Here is a 7,509-nt window from a genome sequence, read left to right on the forward strand (position 1 = left end):
AGTTTAAAGACCATTCTAAAGACAGGGCCTGGGTTCATACACAAAAGCAAAAGCAACAGAGCAGACAGTCCCAAACGTTTGACAAACTAGCAGAACCAGTCGAAACAATAATCCTGAAGCTTTCAACGGCCCCAAGGCCAAATCCTAACTTTAGTGCGGAAAACTTTTCTATATAAAAAGTTGATCGAACAAAATTGTTATGCTTATGAGCATTCAAAGTTTAAAATGTTTTAAAGTTCTGCACTACCTGCTGGAAGCCGCCTGACATTAATTTACTCAGAGTGCAGAGTGGAGAAAGGAGCCACGTCTGATATCTCCTCATCATTATTTCTCATCTTGAAGTGTTTGTAGTTTGGATTCCAACACTAATGTTCTGGCTCAGAGAGGGTTGTCTTTCTTTTCAAGCCCCAAACACGCGATAAGCAATCTGAAGTGCACTTAGGCTTCATTCATTGCAGAGTTGTTGCAAAAGCTCAGGTCAACACTCATACATCATCATTTTGAACACCGGTTGAATGTATGAATGGGTAAACTCATACTGAAGACATGGTTAGTATTACTTTTAATGAAGGCAAAACACTTTGGCAAGATTTCGACTATAAAGAAAGTTATCTCTATCCGTCTGTCTGTCGAATTCCTCGACAACCGTTCTTCTGACCAACATCCCCCATGTCCAGATGGTGGCGCTATACGGAAACAACAATCTTGGCCATGTGTACAGTATAACAGCCTAAAAATGTTTGGCCCGTTCGTTTTGAACCCTTAGTCTCAGAAACATTGCTTGGGTTGTGTGGATGGTTTCGTCTGTTGGATCGTGTCAATATCTACATTTTGAGCAAGGAAGTTTGGCTTTAAATTGAAGAAAATCTATTTCAAATATATTCGCTATTTACTGAGATAATGGCATTTTAATTAACTTAATTCTTAAAGTACCACCACACAATGCTTTGTGTTGGAATAAGTGTTTCTGATGTGCAACACATGAGTTGCTGACACAACAACCATAACAATTGCTAAATGATCTCCAAATGAGACAAAATAGCTTCTTAGCCGGCTAACTTGTTGGGTTACCATAATTAAACAGCTAAGTGCAAATAATTAAATATCATTACATTGATAGTGATATAACCCCCTTTAGTTGCATTAATACTAATCTACAAAGAAAATAATATGTTAAAACATTAGCAGTTCCATCCACAACAGACACAGACTACACTGTTATCATATTAGCTATGCAAAAGCTGGAGGACCTTTCAGGTTAGATTATTTTAATACAGCTGCTGTTTAAATAGACCAAGAATGAACTTCCACACTCAAATTGTCACCTGTGTGGTCTCTACTGATCCTGTGAGTGTTTTCCTGCCAGGTCCGTCATTATCATTCACGTTAACGATGCTGAAATTAACATCGGAGCTAGTCATTATCATTCTTATAATGTTGGATGTTTCTGTAAAGAAAATAAAAACATTGACAGCACCAAATATTTTCAGACACCGGCCTCTGAGCTATTCATCTGTTTCCTCTTCAGCTGGATTTTTGTTGATGAAATTAGAGTTCTTTCTTTGCCTGATTTGATGAGAGCTGCTGCCAGAGCTAACTACTGTGTTTTTCTTTCCTTTATAACCAAAGATACCACAGTTATTGTTTCCGTAAACATTGAAGGGGTCACTCCCTGTGTGGCTAAGGTTTTCCTGACGAAGACATATGCTAATATTTAGTATTTGTTTAGAAAATAAATAACTGGCAAGAACTGGCTGCATAGATTGGATCAATATTTAAAAATCAGTGGTAAAAAGTAAAAAATAGATGTTACATAAATACGTTTTTAAGTAGATTAAATTAATTGAACAATAATTGATTTTCCGTGCGCTGCTCTTTGTTTACTTTTGTTGGACTAAAAAGACAATGTCTACGAACGGATTGTTTCTCAAAAAGCTTGATTAGAAGGTGGCTCAGAAGTTACATTTTACCAAATGGGTTTCACCTCTTTTGCTCCCCACATGGATTATTTTCCCACAAACCAGTCTGCAAAAACATGATGGGCCAATACTTGGACTAACCACCAGAAACCAGAATGTTTTCAACATTCATGCAGGATCTGTTAAACCTAAAGGTAACAAAAGGATAGAAACTAAAGCATTTTAAGTGGGTATATGAATGTTATAATTTTAAGGATCAGTTTTAAGAGTATGAACAATTAATTGTACACAACATCTGAAAAGAAAAGAGTGGCTACCTTTGAAAGCAGGGGGAAAGTCATGGGCCTATCGGAACAAGCATTGTTTAAAGCGGTTAAAAACTAAATAAGATATCAAGTTAAAGCTAAAACCCTTATCTAGACGTTTAAAAAAAGTCACATGAAACAACATTCTTTTGTTCTTTTCCAAAGCCGGATTGTTTGATCTGTTTTCACGTTGGATCTCTATGCATCCGTGTTTAATGCACTTCACATCTTTGGAATGTATCAGTGATGACCAATTGTTGTGAAGTTAGCATCGCAAGGACTCCCTTGACAAAAGGCGATGGGAAATTCCTCTTTGGATTTTCCTACATTGCAGAAATTAGCTCTTTGGCCAATACACATTTTGTTCAGAAGGATAATCTCTACATATTTACACCTCCACTTTTATGATTTTTGAAACCTAAATGCAATTGCCAGAATTGGACTATAAACAAATGATATGACGTTCACGCGGCTGCACGTTAACACTAACTAAAGGAAGACTTGTGTCAGTGTATTGCTGTTTAGTACTTTTATTTAGTCATGTGTAAGAAACCACTGTTTTAAAAGAACCTATCATCGGAGTGGGGTGTTTTCTGACGTATTTCATGTTGCAGAACAAAACGGCAAAAATGATTTAAGCTTGTTTTAACCAGAGACCTTTTTTCAGGCTATCAACCAAAAACATGTTTGAGATGAAGGAACCGGAAGCGGTAACATTTGTGGGACTTAGTCCTCATTCCTGCACCATACTTTATCAACAAAGGGGATAGTCTGCTTTTTCATAGCAAGGCATTGAGTAAGGGTTTGGAGAACAGGATGGATGGGTGTGTATCATGTCTGACTGTCATGCAGGAAAGGAGGATTCATACCTTGTCCTGCTATTATCTTGTTTTTGTATTGCCCTTATGATCTTTTCCAAGTGTAATTCAAAATGTAACTGTTATGTATGTGTCACATCTGATGTGACTGTGACTTTAAGATTGCACCGGGAGTTTGAGGATGTTTGAACCGGATAGAGTTAGTTGTTGTCATTGGAGGATTATGGATTCTCTACTCTCACCTCTCTCCCCGTTCCTCGCACTGCCGGGCGAACCACCAATTCCGTGGGTTCGCTGGCTTGAGTCCTTCGAATCGTTCATAGTAGCCGCGGGGCTAGCTGAAGCTAACGACGACAGGAGGAAAGCCCTGCTGATACACTCACTGGGCAGCGAGGGACAGCGGATTTTTCGGACTCTCTGACTTTCTCCGAAATGTGGGGACTGTGTTACACTGCTCACTGGACACTTGCTGCTCCACAAAATGTTATGCTCCGGCGGATTGTTTTTCGGCAACGCCGGCAACAGGCAGGTGAGTCCATCCACCATTACGTGGCTGATCTGAGGGGACTAGCCAGCCTCTGTAAATTCGGGGCGCTGGAGGATGAACTAATACGGGATCAGCTGGCTGAGCACACTAACAGCTCGACGCTCAGAGAAAAGTTGCTAATGATGACAGACAAGCTCACTTTAACAAGAGCAGTGGAGGTAGCTTTCCAGCTTGAGTCAGCAGCAGCCTTAGCATCCCAGCTAACTCCCTCCTCCAGTTCTTTTCCCCACAGACCCATGCTACTAACTCAAACGGTGGCGCTACTAGGGATGTCCCGATCACCTTTTTTTGCTCCCGATCCGATTCCGATCATTTGATTTTGACAATTTGCCGATACCGATTTTTCCCGATCCGATCTTTATGCAATGCATTAAGAGGAAAAAAAGCATTCAAGTTGTCCCTTAATGTTATTTTTTTATTTAAATTGGATATTCTATCCAACATGGATATAGCTTATTTTTTTCACAGCAGCATTGGATCAGTTCAGTTGTGCAGCATTGGATCAAAACAAAATAAAGCTTATCAGTACTTGTTAGCTTACTGCTACAATTAGACACTGCGCCCTGCCCACTCTGTTGCCAGATTTGAGAGAAATAAGCAACCAGGTCTATGAAAACAAGCCCCAAAGAAGCAACACATACATGATGTTGTGTAATTTGAAACCAAAACTAAGGCCTCAGGATGACTTTAAGACTTGAACATGGTCATTTTTGTTTTGTAACATTGAATACAAAATAAAAAAAATAAAAAAATCCCGATCCCCGATTTTTTTCTCCCGATTCCGATCTTTTGAAAATCACTTGATCGGCTCCGATCCCCGATCATGTGATCGGATCGGGACATCTCTAGGCGCTACCCATGGAGCCTCCCGGGGAGGTTTTCCCTGAGGACAGCTTTGATGTGAACTTTGCAGCACGCCAGGGTGGCCTGTGGTAATTGTGGCTCATCATCGCACCAGAGTCAAGCTCCATGGTCTGCCAAGAGACAGAGGTGTCAATGCTGTGGCAGACAGAACCAATTCGCACGGGTCTGTCGCTCTGTTCCTGCAACCGACAGCCCACCTCTACGTACGCCTGGGCCACACACACCGACGACCATCCACTCAGTGGGCGCCATCTCCCGACCACTAAAGTGCTGCACGGTGGAGCTGGATGGGGTCTGCCTCCCGCTGCTGCTGGATACGGGGGCCTCCAAGTCGTTGCTGAATGTTTCCACGGTCTGGCGTCTCTTTCCGCTCTGAACACTCACCGACGACGTCGAGGATCTGTACGGGTATGGACACTCTAAAATTGGAATGGCGGGCACAATCACCTTTGCTGTGCGTTACGGGACTAAGGCTCTCCCCGCATTCACCTTTCAAGTGTCTCACCAGGGGGGCCAACCTAATGGGTTTTGATTTGTTTTGTGAGTTGGGTTTCACCCTTGTGGACAATTCTGGGGCCGCCATCTTGTCTTTTGGCTCGCCGTGGAACCAGTGCTGGCCTGCTCTGTTCAGGGGTTTGGGCTGCCTCACCGCCTTTGAACACCAGCCCCTCCTCAAGCCTGAGGTACACCCCGTGATTCAGCCCATACGCCGCCTGCCTCTCGCCCTGCGTGACGATGTCACCGCAGAGCTGCAAAAACTCTTGGACGCGGGCATCATCGAACGCATTGATGCTTCCCCGTGGATTTCAAACCTGGTGGTGGTGAAGAAGAAGTCAGGGGGCCTGCGCTCGTGCATTGACCTCAGGCCAGTGAACAAGGCCATGATACCTGACAGGTATCCGCTGCCCACAGTGGAGGAGCTAGCCGCACAATTCTATGGCTCTTCCATGTTCACAAAACTTGACCTTCGCCAAGGTTACCTGCAGGTTCCGCTGCACCCTGACAGCCGCAGCCTTACAGCTTTCGTGACTCATGTCGGAGTGTTTTCGCTACACCCGCATGCCTTTCGGTCTCAGCTCGGCCCCCAGCTGTTTTCAAAAAATCAGGACCACCATCTTCGCCGGCATCCCGGGCGTGGTCGTCTTCCTGGACGACATAGTGGTTCATGGTGCAACACCAGCCGTTCATGACGAACGCCTGGCGAGGGTGCTGGACTTCCTCGCCAGTCACAACCTCACACTCAATCGGGAAAAGTGCACCTTCGCCGTTCCAGCCATCGAGTTTGTGGGGTTCCGCCTGACCGCAGACGGCCTCAGCCTGCTACACTCCAACGTAGTGGCGGTGCTGCGCCTGCCTGAGCCTGCCTGAGCCTGCCTGAGCCTGCCTAAGCCGTCCTGTCCAGCTCAGATCTCTTCATTTCTGGGGATGACGGCCTACTACCTGCGTTTCATTCCTCAGTACTCCTCGACCACCTCCCCACTACGCAAACTCCTGAAACAGGACGCGGTCTGGGAGTGGACCCCGTCCTGCTCTGCCGCTATTCGCCAGCTCAAGACGCAGCTCACCTCAACGCCGGTGCTCGCATTCTTTGACCTGGCGAGCCTCACGTTCGTGACTTATGACGCGTCCAATACGGCAATAGGGGCGGTGCTGTGCCAGATCCAGGGGGGCACAGAATGCCCGGTGGCGTTCGCCTCTCGGTCCCTAAACTCGGCCGAACAGAAATACTCGGTGGGGGAGCGGGAGGCGCTGGCCTGCGTCTGGGCGTGCGAGCGGTGGCCCATGTACGTGTATGGGCGACATTTTATGTTGCGTACTGACCATCAGGCTCTCACAGCCCTGCTTACTACATCGGGGTCGGGGCACAAACAGCTGAGGATCTACCGCTGGTCAGAGAGACTCCTGCCGTATAACTTCACCACAGTGTTTACTCCCGGCAGGGAGAATGTGGTGGCTGACTTGCTCTCCCGCGCCACCCCCAACCCAGCGCCCGGCGCAGGCCCGGACGCAACAGAGTCAGAGCTCATGCTCCACGCCCGGCTTCAGGCCGCGGTTTCCCTGGAGGACCTTCGGCTCGCGTCGGAGGAGGACCCCACGCTCTCTCGGCTGAGTTCGCCACCTTTGTGGAAGAGAGGGGGATTAAACACATCCGTACAGCTTTCTACCACCCGCAAGCAAATGGGGGGGTGGAAAGGTTCAACCAAACCCTAAGGAACGGGATCAGAGCACACCTGGCAGATGGTCTTCCGTTCTCAGCCGCGCTGCTCCGCACCCTGCTTCACTACCGGGCGGCACCGCCGCATTCAACTACCGGCAGCTCCCCAGCCCTCTTGATGATGGGCCTTGAGCTGCAGCTCCCTTTGGATCGGCTACGGGCCCCGGCAGCCTTCACACCAACAGCCGCACCCTGCCAAAGCGCCAGGGTCGCAGACGCTCAGCGTTGCATGAAGCAGGGGTTCGACAAGAGACGGAGGGTGAGAGCGCCTCCCTTCACAGTGGGGGACTGGGTCAGGATTCACCGTCCTAACAGGGACCACAAGTTGCTATCCTTCTGGACGGCGCTGATGAAGTTCACCGCTTCTGGGGTCAGCCATCTTTCGTCTGGCCGATTGATCACGTTGGCATGCAAGCCGGCTTCGGAAGGTGGCACCGCCCCTCATCGTGGACCCAGGGCCCAGGGAGGACGGGGACTTTGCTTTTCCTGATGAGCAGTTGCAGGGTCCAGCCGGGTTCTCGCCTGAGCCGGTTGAGCCAGTGGTTCGTCCTGAAGCTCATCCAGCCCGTGTCCGGGTCAGACCAAGATACTTGGAGGACTATATTGTGAACTTGTGACTCTCAGGGGTAATGTTCAGAGCATAGCCTGTTGCGTGGCAGAATAATCTACATGGCTATACTGGTGACTGGCAGTCTACCCAGTTCATCTAGAGTAGATAGCTAAAGTTCATTGGGTTCCTTGTGGGGGCGGGAGGGGGGGTAAATGTTATGTATGTGTCACATCTGATGTGACAGTGCCTTTAAGATGGCACCGGGAGTTTGGGGATGTGTGAACCGGATAG

This window comes from Notothenia rossii, assembly GCF_949606895.1.
Source record: "Notothenia rossii genome assembly, chromosome: 4".
Taxonomy (NCBI): Eukaryota; Metazoa; Chordata; class Actinopteri; order Perciformes; family Nototheniidae; genus Notothenia; species Notothenia rossii.